This window comes from Canis lupus, chromosome 7 (assembly GCF_011100685.1).
Source record: "Canis lupus familiaris isolate Mischka breed German Shepherd chromosome 7, alternate assembly UU_Cfam_GSD_1.0, whole genome shotgun sequence".
Taxonomy (NCBI): domain Eukaryota; kingdom Metazoa; phylum Chordata; class Mammalia; order Carnivora; family Canidae; genus Canis; species Canis lupus.
Window position 1 is genome coordinate 66,697,738 of NC_049228.1, and position 12,260 is coordinate 66,709,997.

At 37.2% G+C, this 12,260-nt stretch overlaps 1 protein-coding gene and 1 pseudogene across 5 annotated transcripts in view; one reads left to right on the top strand and one right to left on the bottom strand.

The window, feature by feature from the left end:
- The window catches only part of GREB1L (GREB1 like retinoic acid receptor coactivator), a 269,160-nt gene that overhangs the window by 153,596 nt on the left and 103,304 nt on the right, over positions 1-12,260 (bottom strand). The gene's annotated exons all lie outside the window — the stretch shown is intronic.
- LOC100683043 lies at positions 9,722-10,460 on the top strand (annotated as a pseudogene).

Below are 12,260 nucleotides of genomic sequence, written 5' to 3' on the forward strand. Positions count from 1 at the left end.
ATTATTTTTCTTTGAAGTCATTAATGATTCTCCTCTCATTCCCATTTTACCAAAAATATATAAAATTTAAAAGATAGCTTATTTCATTCCCTGTGTTTGAATTATTTGTGGGGTAAAAAAAATACATGTATCTGTTTTTTAAACATTTTTTAATGTATCCTTTATTTCCCTAAATGCTTCTATGTATCTGTACAAATAAAGTAGTACAAATATTTCAGAATCTCAGAATTTTGTTTTTTATTTTAATTCTGGCAAAACAGAAAGCATACAAAATACTCAAATAAATACATACAATTTTACGTAACTAATGGAAAAAAAGATTAATTATAGACTGCTCCTCAATATAAAAAGGACTTCTTCTAATATGGACTTGACTTCTAACCAAATAATTTTGTTTTTTGTTTAACACAACCTTATCCTAAGTAACCCCCCCAAAAATACTGATCCAAAAGTACATCATTCAACACTCTCAAACTTTGGCATGAATACCAAAAAGAGAGACATGACCTTGAAATGACAGTTCCATTGCAGAAGGCTCCCCCCACCCCCCCAAAAAAGCCCAATTAAATGACCTACTTTTAAACACAATAGGATCGATATGCATGCAGGAAAAGTACACCCCTGTGGAAAGTTCTTATTGCCTGATTGATCAAAAACAAAACAAAACTTTTCTTTTTTAAGGGCCCCTTCCAGATCACAGTCAGTGCCAGAAATCCACACAGGAAAAAAATCCATCAAAATGAAGCCCTAAAAGGGTTTACCCTTCACCATCCTATTTGCACTTCAAAACCCTGTAAGTCCTTCAGTTAAACCCCAGGGCTGAACCATTTCAATAATAAGAGAGGTGGCCAGCAGTGATTTATCTCCCATTTGGCCTCTGGACAGAGCTGTAACGTCTACGAAGCTTCCCTTCCCTGAGTCAAACCCTCCCCCAAGTCTCAACCTTCACTTGTGCAGTTTGGGATCTGCAACCTTATAAACAACTCCTATGCCCCTTCCAATCAGATGCAAGAGTAGTCTGTAATTCAAGATTTGGATACATTTTCTTGGCAATGCTTTCACAAAATGGAATGCTGCTGAGTAATCAGAGCTTTGAAAATACCAGGTTAAAATTCAGGTTCTCTTTTTATAAATTGGGAAAGAAAACAAACTTGCTAATTTTACCTTCGCTCTTCTTACATATGTTAATTGTTATCAGAATTTGTTAAACTTTTTCCAATTTATACCTTGATACTCTTAATGTCTTGGGCCACATCAGCCAACTTCCCACAGGGATGTTCATCTAGATTTAAATCCTTGCATTGTAAAATATCTTAACAAAATCCAAAAAAGTAGAGATTTCACAGGTCACACACTCCTCGGTCAAGAAGACCTTAAAAACAGATATCAGACCACTATGACTTAACTGATTTATTCTACGCTTGTTATCAAATATGTACTATAACTGTCATCATGCAATTCTCCTCTAGTAAAATAAACACCAAACATTATTTAAGTTGAAATATTGGTTTCAGAAGTTATCAAATACGAAACACAATGAAGTTATTCCTTAAAAATGAAGGATAATTTGTCACTAGGCATGAATTCTCTATTTCAAAATTATATTCACATATTTCCTAGCATAGAAAGAGGATGAAATATATATGTACCTTTTCCTGCCATTTAAACGAGAAGTTTGTTTTTCTAATTGATTCTGATAAATTCCATCTGAATGCCACATTAACAACTTGCACTAAATGATTCCACTAGAGTCATTCTAGTTTTACAAGTTGAAAACTTTGAAGCTATGTCACTATCTTCATATATTTAGAGACGTACAGGCAAATATAAATATATTTTCTTTAAACCTAAAATCAGTTAAGAAAATTTAAAAAATTAAATATATACTGATAGTTAAAAATACAAGAAAAACACATTTTTTGTTAACTAAAAATTATTTATGGTTTTAGAGATATTTAGCAAAAAAAATTATATTTCTGCTGTTAAAAAATGCACCATCAACATCCTTATACCTTATTAGCAAATAGTTTTCATTTTTGGAGCGCCAAGTACCACAAATACAAGAAAAAACAACTCTCACAGCAAATGACTTCATTGCATGATCCCAGGTCAATGAATCTCAGATTTGTATTTAAGATAACATAATAATTCAAATTGCATGTATAAACTAGGAAAAACAGATGACTGAAAAATACTAAGAGACATGCATTTTTAAATCACTGAAACCAAACTAATAACAATATCCAGGAAAACAAATTTCTTAACCTACTACATGACATTAAAAAAAAAGCTTTCCTCAGATAATCAACAAGAGTAAATTGATCCACCACAGAGGAAATATTCAATCTTCATTAAATATTTACTCACTGCAATAGGTTGTTAGGTCTATTTAGACCTCAAAGAAAAAATAGTTCCTGTCTGGTAGGAATCAGGTCTTCAGGGAGAATTGAATGGAGATGAGAGGCAGTTCCTTAAGTCATGACACTATTTCAAACTGACAATTCTAAAAAGTAGAGATATGCTATAAAATGTATAGTACTACTTTGAAACCTGATACAAAGAAAGTGATACTTATTATAATGAGCACTGAGTAACATGTAGAATTGTTGAATCACTATTTTCTACATTTGAAACTAATATAACACTGTATGTTAACCATAGGGGAATTAAAAAAACTTAATAAAACTATAGGAAAAAAAAAGACAAAGAAAATGATACTTAAGGGACTCTTAATTTTAATGAGGTTTGACTGAGTAAGCAACTTCATTTCCTATTAATGTAGCACAATAAAATTTGGATGTTCAACATCTGCCGTCCCCAACTCTACCAGTCTGTAACTGTAGCCCAGTCACCTATCTTCTCTGGGCCTTTTTCCTTATCCATAAGATGAGGAATAGAGTAAATACATTTCTAGATTGAAAACACTGTCGTGGTAATGGAGGCAGAGAAAACATCCTATTCACTGCAGCAACAACAAAAATAATACTCAGGACTCAACTTAATGAAGATATGTGATAACATTTTTTAAATTGCCAAACTTTATGTAGATGATTTCTTTATTTATCTTTATTTATTTTTTTAAAGAATTTATTTATTCATGAGAGACAGAGAGAGAGAGAGGCAGAGACATAGGCAGAGGGAGAAGCAGGTTCCTCACAGGGGGCCCAATGCGACACTCAATCCCGGGACTCCAGGACCATGCCCTGGGCTGAAGGCAGGCACTAAACCATTGAACCACCCAGGGATTCCCAATATGTAGGTGATTTATTTATTTAAAGATTTTATTTATTTATTTATTCATTAGAGACACAGAGAGAGATTGAGAGAGAGAGAGAGAGGCAGAGACACAGGCAGAGGGAGAAGCAGGCTCCATGCAGGGAGCCCCACATGGGACACGATCCTGGGTCTCCAGGATCACACCCTGGCCTGAAGGCAGCGCTAAACCGCTGAGCCACCCAGGCTGCCCTATGTGGGTGATTTAAATGAATATTTACACACAGAGAGAAATGTGCCAGGTGTTTTAAAGAGCAGTCTAATCATTGTAAAAACATGTTTCTCAAACAAAATAACAAACTTGACACAACTCCACTCAAAGTATCAGTAGAATTTTGTGGGGAACATTATGAAAACATCCATAAGGGGTGTTAAAGGAAGATTATCAAAGAAAAGATGGGAGGAGAAAAGTCTCTTTAATAAAGGTTATAAGAGGAAGTGAGTCAAAATAAATGTTAAACCATATCATGAAGAATGAGTTTTTGGGCATTAAATCTATGTCACTAAATCCAGTGAACTTTTTTTGGTTCTCCTCTAACATGTCCTCTTGGTAGATTTCTTGAAATTTCCTTTTCCTTGGCTGGATTTCATCTTACAACCTTTCTGGTATTCCTCCTTCCCTGTGCTGCTTCTCAATTTCCTTTGTACTCCCACAATACACCACCCAGAAATGAAATGTTGGAGTTCTACAGAGTTTGGTCTGTGGTAGCTATCTTCCAAGATGGCTTCAATGAATCTTACCTCCTGGGTAATCCTTTCCCTCACAATGAATCAACACTGACTTGTGTGATTACTAAATACCAAACAAATGATAATATGTAATTTCCAAGGTTATAAAAGATACTGTAGTTTCTGCCTTGACCTCTTGGATCATTTGCTCTAAGAGAAGGCAGTCACCATTCTGTAAGGTACACAAACAACTCTGTGGGTGGGACCTGAGGTTTCCTGCCAAGAGCCAGCACCAACTTACCTAATTGTTCTCCTTGCCTTCTCTTTGGCACCCTACAATCATTTCTCTGCATTACAGAGCAAATATAATCTGTCAATGCTTCACTAGAGCCCTTCATGGTTTTTTATTACTCTGATAATAAAAATCAATATTGTAAATATCTCTGCCCATCTCTCTAGCCTTATCTGGCACTGTTCTCTTCCAAAATTCTGTGCTTTAGCAACAGTGACCAACAATGACCAACATGTTTCTTCTGCCTGTAATTCCACCTACCTTATGTTTTACTTTTGCCAATTTAAATCTCCTCATCCCTTTAGACTTCAGGCATTGCTTCTCGGATCCCCTTAGTCTTGCTAAAAGTTCCCATTCATATCCTTCCTAACATTTAACTCATGGATGAGTTATATGTAATTTATGTGATTAATGTCTGTCTTCCCTATTAAATTCTAAACTACATGAAGGTAGGGACTTTGTTTTTGTTTTTGCCTATTATTAATATTATCGCACTTTTGTGGTACCCTCCTACATAGCAGGTACTCATAAATACTGTTCGAGTAACTTAATAATTTAAAATGTAGGGCTAGCACAAGAATGAGAAGCTCACTGGAAACAGTCCAAGTCAACTTTATTATCTATAAAAATTATTATATAACACCCACAGCTAATATCATACACAACGGGGAAAACCAGAGCTTTTCTCCTAAGGTCAGGAACAAGACAAGGATGCCCACTCTCACCATTTTTATTCAACATAGTGCTGGAAGTCCTAGCCACAGCAATCAGACAACAAAAAGAAACAAGAGGTATCCACACTGGTAAGGAAGAAGTAAAACTTTCACTATTTGCAGATGATATGATACTATATATAGAAAACTCCAAAGACTCCACAAAAAAACTACTAGAACTGATAAATAAATTCAGTAAGGTCACAGGATACAAAATCAATGTACAGAAATCTGTTCTATACACTCATAATGAATCTGCAGAAAGAGAAACTAAGAAAACAACCCCATTTACAACTGCACTAAAAATAATAAAATATTAAGACTAAATTTAACCAAAGAAGTGAAAGATCTATACTTATAAGACACTGATGAAAGAAACTGAAGATGATACAGACAAATATGCTCATGGGTTAGAAGAACAAATATTGTTAAAATGTCCATACTACTCAAAGTAATCTACAGATTTAATGCAATCCCTATCAAACTACCAACAGGCACACCCTGGGAGGCTCAGTGGTTAAGTGTCGCCTTCAGCCCAGGGTGTGATCCTGGAGACCCGGGATCGAGTCCCACATTGGGCTCCCTGCATAGAACCTGCTTCTGCCTGTGTCTGTGCTTGTCTCTCTCTCTCTCTCTCTCATCAATAAATAAATAAAATCTAAAAAAAAAAAACACACAAAAAACAAAAAACTACCAAGAGTGTTTTTCATAGAACTAGAACAAACAATCCTAAAATTTGTATGGAACCACAAAAGACCCCAAATTGCAAAAGTAACCTACAAAAAGAGGAACAAAACTGAATTTCAGATTTCAAGTTACATTACGAAGTGACAGGATTTAAAACAGTATGATATGGTATGTTACTGGCATAAAAATAGACACACAGATCAACAGAATAGAACAGAAATTCCAGAAATAAACCCACATTATATGGCCAATTAATCTTCGATACAGAAAGAATGAATATACAATGGGAAAAAAACAGTCTTTTCAACAAATTCTATTGGGATAACTGGACAGCTACGTGTAAAAGAATCGAACTGGACCACTTTCTTTCATCATACATAAAAATAAACTCAAAATGCATTAAGGACCTAAATGTGAGACCTGAAACCATAAAAATCTTTGAAGAGAGCCTAGGCGGTAACTTCTCTGATATCAGCTGTAACAACATAAAAATGGATTAGCAATCAACAAAATTAAAAGGCAACTATGGAATGGGAGAAGATACTAGCAAATGATATATCTGATAAAGGGTTAGTATCCAAAATATATAAATAAAGTATACAACTCAACACCCAAAAAACAAATAATCAAAAAACGGGCAGAAGACATGAACAGACATTTCTCCAAAGACGACCTATAGATGGCCAAACAACACATGAAAAGATGGTCAACATCACTTATTATCAGGAAAATGCAAATCAAATATCACCTCATACCTGGCAGAATGGCTAAAATAAAAAACTCAAGTAATAAGTGTTAATGAGGATTTGGATAAAAAGGAACACTTGTATACTGTTAATGGAAATGCAAACTGGGTGTAGCCCCATGGAAGACAGTTTGGAGGTTCCTCAAAAAATTAAAAATAGAACTGTTCCATGACCCAGGAATCACACTACTGGGTACTCACTCCCCCCAAATGCAAAGACATTTATTCAAAGGGATATATGAACCCTTATGTTTACTGCAGAATTACCTACAACAACCAAACTAAGGAAGCAGCCCAAGGGTCCAATGATAGATGAATATATAAAGAAAAAATACACACACACACAATGGAATATTATTCAGCCATAAAAATAATGAAATCTTAACATTTGCAATGACATAGATGGATTTATAGAGTTATGCTAAGCAAAATAAGTCAGAAAAAGACAAATACCATATGATCTCACTCATATGTGGAATTTAAAAAACAAATGAGCAAAGATTAGGGGGAAAAAAAGAGAGAGAGAGAGAGACAAACCAAGAAATAGACTCTTAACTATAGAGAACAAATTGATGGTTACCAGAAGGGAGGTGGATGGAAGAATGGGGGAAATAAGTGAGGGATATTAAAAAGTACACTTAGGATGAAAAATAAAAATAAGATAATAAAAATATTTTGGAGCTCTTTTTACATAAAGATCTTCCTCATTATTTTTTATGACCTTGGAAAATTCCCTGGATATATATGATTATTATTATTTTTAAAAGATTTATATTTATTTGAGAGAGTGTGTGTGTGCAGAGGGAAGAGGGGCAGAGAGGGAGACATAGAGAGAGAGAATCTCAAGCAGACTCCCTGATGAGCTCAGAGCCTGATGTGATGCAATGCCCAGTCTCACAACTCTGAGATCATGACCTGAGCCAAAATAGTCTGTACACTTAACCGACTGAGCAACCCAGGTGCCTCTATATCATGATTATTGTAAACTAATTCTTTAATGATGGATACTTATTTTGCAGTCCTTGTTATTACTAAAGATATTATAATAATCAACCCTGCACTAATTAATACACACTAATTTAGTACTTGGATAAATTCCTAGATGTAAAATTGCTGAGTCAAAGGATATATGCAGTTTTAATTTTGTTAAATATTGCCAAAATGCTCTCGTTTGGTTTTGTTTTAGCATACACAAGGCAGTCTTCATTTCTTCCATACATCAGAAACATTTTCTTTTTCTTTTTTTTTAAGATTTTATTTATTTATTTATTCATGAGAGACAGAGAGAGAGAGAGAGAGAGAGGCAGAGACACAGGCAGAGGGAGAAGCAGGCTCCATGCAGGGAGCCCGACATGGGACTTGATCCTGGGTCTCCAGGATCACACCCTGGGCTGAAGGCGGCACTAAACCACTGAGCCACCCGGGCTGCCCGTGAAACATTTTCAATTACAGTTCAGTTTCTCTAAGGTCCATATCAAGTAGGAAACTGCCAAAAGCAGAGAAAAGGTGGATTGGAAAGACTCCCTGATACTTAGTATTAAGCGAGGGTTGAACTAATGGTTGAACCAATTTATACTCCCATTAGCAATTTATGGATCCCCAGTCCTTCAACAATGTAGAGTATTATCTACTTTTGGATCTTTGTTAATTTGACAGATGAAAAATGATATCTCAATGTAGTTTTAGTCTGTATTTCTCTTATGGATGAAATTGAATAGTTTTTCAAATGAATTTAAAAGCCCTTGAATCTTTTTCTCTGAAATTTCCAGTCTTAATCAGTTTTCATATTTAGTTGTTATTTTTATTCTTGATTTGTAGGAGCTCTTTATATATTAAAGAATTTTGTCCTTTGTGTATAATATGGGGCACATTTCCCCCCAGTAGCCTTTTGCCTTGGCTTTTTGTATTTGCCGTTTTTCCATGCAGTTTTAATTTTTGTACAATTAAATCTATCAATTTTAAAAATGTTAAGGAGTTGCATGGAAACACGGAACTTTATCTGTTTAATTAAATAATCTATATAAGCCAGTATTTATTTTCTACAAACACTAACAAAGCAAAGGAGAATAAGCTAAAGAAAAGAATCTAAATAAATAGAACTCCAAATGTGTTATTTTTCTATTTAAAAAGGGATTTTTCAGTTTTTTAGGGGAAAAACATATTTCCACCTAACCCACTCTTGCTTTTGCAAAAGGTGCAGAAACACACACACACCACAAAAACAGGAGAGGTGGAGACGAAGAATATACAAGGTTTGAAGTAGCCCACAGGAGTCTGGGATGAAAATTTTGAATTGGTAGCTTCTAATCCTAGAAGAAATAGAATGAACATCTTTATTTCTTGATTCTGGACTTTAAATTAGTGGAAGGACTGTATACATCTGGTAGAGGGGAGAGGACCCCAGGCAAAAGTGTCAACTATGCTTTTTTTCCCCCCCAACAAAGATGTCTATGGATTTTCTCCTTCATATCCCAAATTCCAACCCCCTTTCTCTATTTCCTATAAATGTCCTATCTTTCTGTAGTCCATAGTTGAAAAACAGGGGACCCAATCAGTGTTTATTACTGTCTTTTTTTGGCAACTCCTGTATCTACATCATTGGCCATAAAATCTTTTCTGACTTGGGGTACCTTGGTGCCACAGATGGGTGATCAACCGCCTTTGGCTCAAGTCATGATCTCTGGGTTCTATGATCAAACCCCATATCAGGCTCCTTGGCTGAGTGTGGAGTCGGCTTCTTCCTCTGCCTCTCTCTCCTGCTTGCTCTCTCCCAATCTCTCTCTCAAATGAATATATTTAAAAATTAAAAAAAAATTTTTTCTGAGTTGCAGTTCTCCACCCAACCTCAATGTCAACTCAACATGTCCAAAGTTAGTATATTCAAAACAAAACTCATAATTATCACAGTAAAAGGTATTCCTATTTCCTGATTTCATTATTTTAATTTATTCACCTAGGACATACTATGAACTGTGCTAGGAAGGATAATAAAGGCAGTCTCCCAATCTCAAAGAAACTTCAATCTAGAGGTGAAGACAGATATGTAAATGTATAAGCGTTCACTAGAAGTAGGAGCAAAGTGCCATAAAAGTACAGAGATTGTAGCAATTCTGTGCAGAGAAATGAAGAAAATATAAAAAAAAAGAGATGACATTTGCATGGCTTGAAAAGATTTATCAAACAGAACTGGCAGGACCTCACAGGCCAGTAGAACAGAATGTCAAAGGCAGAGTGCATTTTCTAAATACTGAAGGTTTATTGTTGGGGAAGAGGGGTTAAAGTGGCAAGTAATCGAGAATTCTGCCCTCCACACACCCTGCTGCAACCATTGCCACAACCATGATGCCAAAATGAAAGAAGCAAAATCAGAAGTAGTAGCCACTACAGCAGCAGCCACAACTGCCAGAGCAGGAAGAGACTGGAGATGAGGAAAATGGGATCTCATCAGACTACGCAGCCCTCTGGGCCTTCCTCCCATGGCCCATGGGAAGCCTGGTGACCCCAAGTCAGCCCCAAACTGGAATTCACCTGCACGTCCACATTGGGTGAATGGATAAATAAGTTGTTGTGTGTGCATGCAATGGATACTATGCTGCAAGGAACAAACTCCTACTACAGGCGCAACCTAGATGAATCTCATAAACATGATGTTGAACAAAAGGAGCCAGACAAAAAGGACTCTCTTTACAGAGGTCCTCCAGTATCAAGGAGGCCAATGATTCTACCACAACTGAGTCTCCTATCTCCTTCCTAGGGCAGAGGCTTACTCTGGGGAGGCCGAAGCAACACGTATGGCCCACTGATCATGGTGGATGGGGGCCAATGCTGAATCTCCTTTTCCTGGATGAGAACAAAAAGGTCCTTCCAGAGGAGGCTTTCCCAAAGAGCAAAGAAACCCCTTGAAATGTCAAAAGTTGGTTTCTTATCAAGAATATCTGCCCAACCAGAGGATAGATCCCAGGTTACGGAAGATATATCTGACCACCCTCTCTGCTGACACTTTGCCAGAAAGGGCCACTGTCAATAGGAGGACCTCTGTGCCTTCTACCATCCAGGCTGGAAGGAGCCCTCTGTGACCTAATGGCTATATATTTCCCTGTGGCCATGTGATAGCTATTCCACTCACCACTCTTATCAATGATACCCACCCCCGTGGGTCACCCCCCCGCATTTGGGGCCCAGAGTTGTGTTTCATCACTGGTCTGTAGTGTGCACTCCTTTTTTGATCCAGCTTCCAGTGACTTGCCTACAGGACCCAAACATTTTTCCTGTCACCTGCCTCCTGGATCTTATTTCCCCTCACCAACTGACTACCAAACAGAAAACTTATTATTCCATGCTCTTTCTTGTGCATGTGTCCACTTAGCCCCCAGCACTGCCCTTGATTTCTGAACGCCATGGAGCAATTTTCTACCATTTTTTTCTTCTAGCTGCTCATTTTAAGTCCTTTTTATGTGACATGTGCCCCCTCTCCACTCCCATGTTGCCGGCTACTCTGTGAAACTCACCAGATTATCTGACCTGAGATAAGTGTGGATGACTGATACAGAGCTACTCCCTGAAAGGCCACTCTTCCTGCTTTTGGATTTTGTAGTTTCTGTGTCAGTAGCATGATCCCCTCTGCTCTGGTCTATGATCACTGTGCTTTGTGAAACTGTGTGTTCCCTTTGGCTTTTCGCAGCATCTGTAGCACTTTTGTGATTTCCCAACAGTAGAGTAAGTTTTTCTGCCAAAAATGGTGCCCTCTAGATTTTCTGCAACTCCCAATATGGAAGAATTGTGAATCTTTCCATAAGACTGCTTCCTTGGTCCTCCCCATTCTTCTCCTGGTGTTGGTTTTTCTGGATTTGAAAGAGCCCAGGAGATGCCCTTTAAAGCCTCACAGGCTTATGCCATGTCCTCTCCAGCCTACTTTAGTTACACTACATTATTGTGAGGCTACCAGTCCTTTTGTCTGAATCCTGTGCATCTCCACCCAGTCCACTTCTGGGTGGAACCTGGACAGTACTGTCACCTTATTCTCACCTTCTTCCCCCACATCCCTGGCACTGGCTCTCTTTCATGAAAACGGCAGTGAACAGGTTCAGTTTTGAACTGGCCCTAAGGAAACAAGTCAGGAGTTGTGTGGGCAAGAGGGAGGGATGAAAGCCATTGGAGAACTGAGAATAATTTAAAAAAAAATTTTTTTAAGTAGGCTCCATACCCAACATGGAACCCAACAAGGGGCTTGAACTCACAATCCTGAGATTAAGACCTGAGCTGAGATAAAGACCTGAGCTGAGATAAAAAGTTGCATGCTTAACTGACTGAGCTACCCAAGGTGCCGAGAATAAATTTTTTTCTTTTTAACATTTTTTTGTATAAGTAATAAATAACAAATAAAAAGTAGGTTGAGGGGACATCTGGATGGCTCAGCAGTTAAGCTCTACTTTTGGCTCAGGGAGTGATCCTTAAGTTCAGGGATCGAGCCCCACATTGGGCTCCCTGAGGGGAGCCTGCTTCTCCTTTTGCCTATGTCTCTGCCTTTCTCTCTCTCTCTCTCTCTCTCTCTCTCTCTCTCTCTCATGAATAAATAAATAAAATCTTAAAAAAAAAAAAGACAAAAACTTAAAAAAAAAAAGAAAGTTGGTTGGGGACAGTCTGTAAAGGACCTTATATGCCAAATCAGGAATTTGAATTTTATCCCAGAAGCAGGGCAAAGCCAATGGAAGCTTTCAAAATATTACCATTAATTTGATTCTTTAAAAATAGAAGATAATTCTGACAGTAATGTGAAAGTTGGATTAGAGACCAGATAAAAGGTTTCTGAAGTCTAGGAGGAGTTGATTAAAACTGTACACAATCAGGAATGGAAGGAACATAGAAGAGGAGCCCTTTAGGT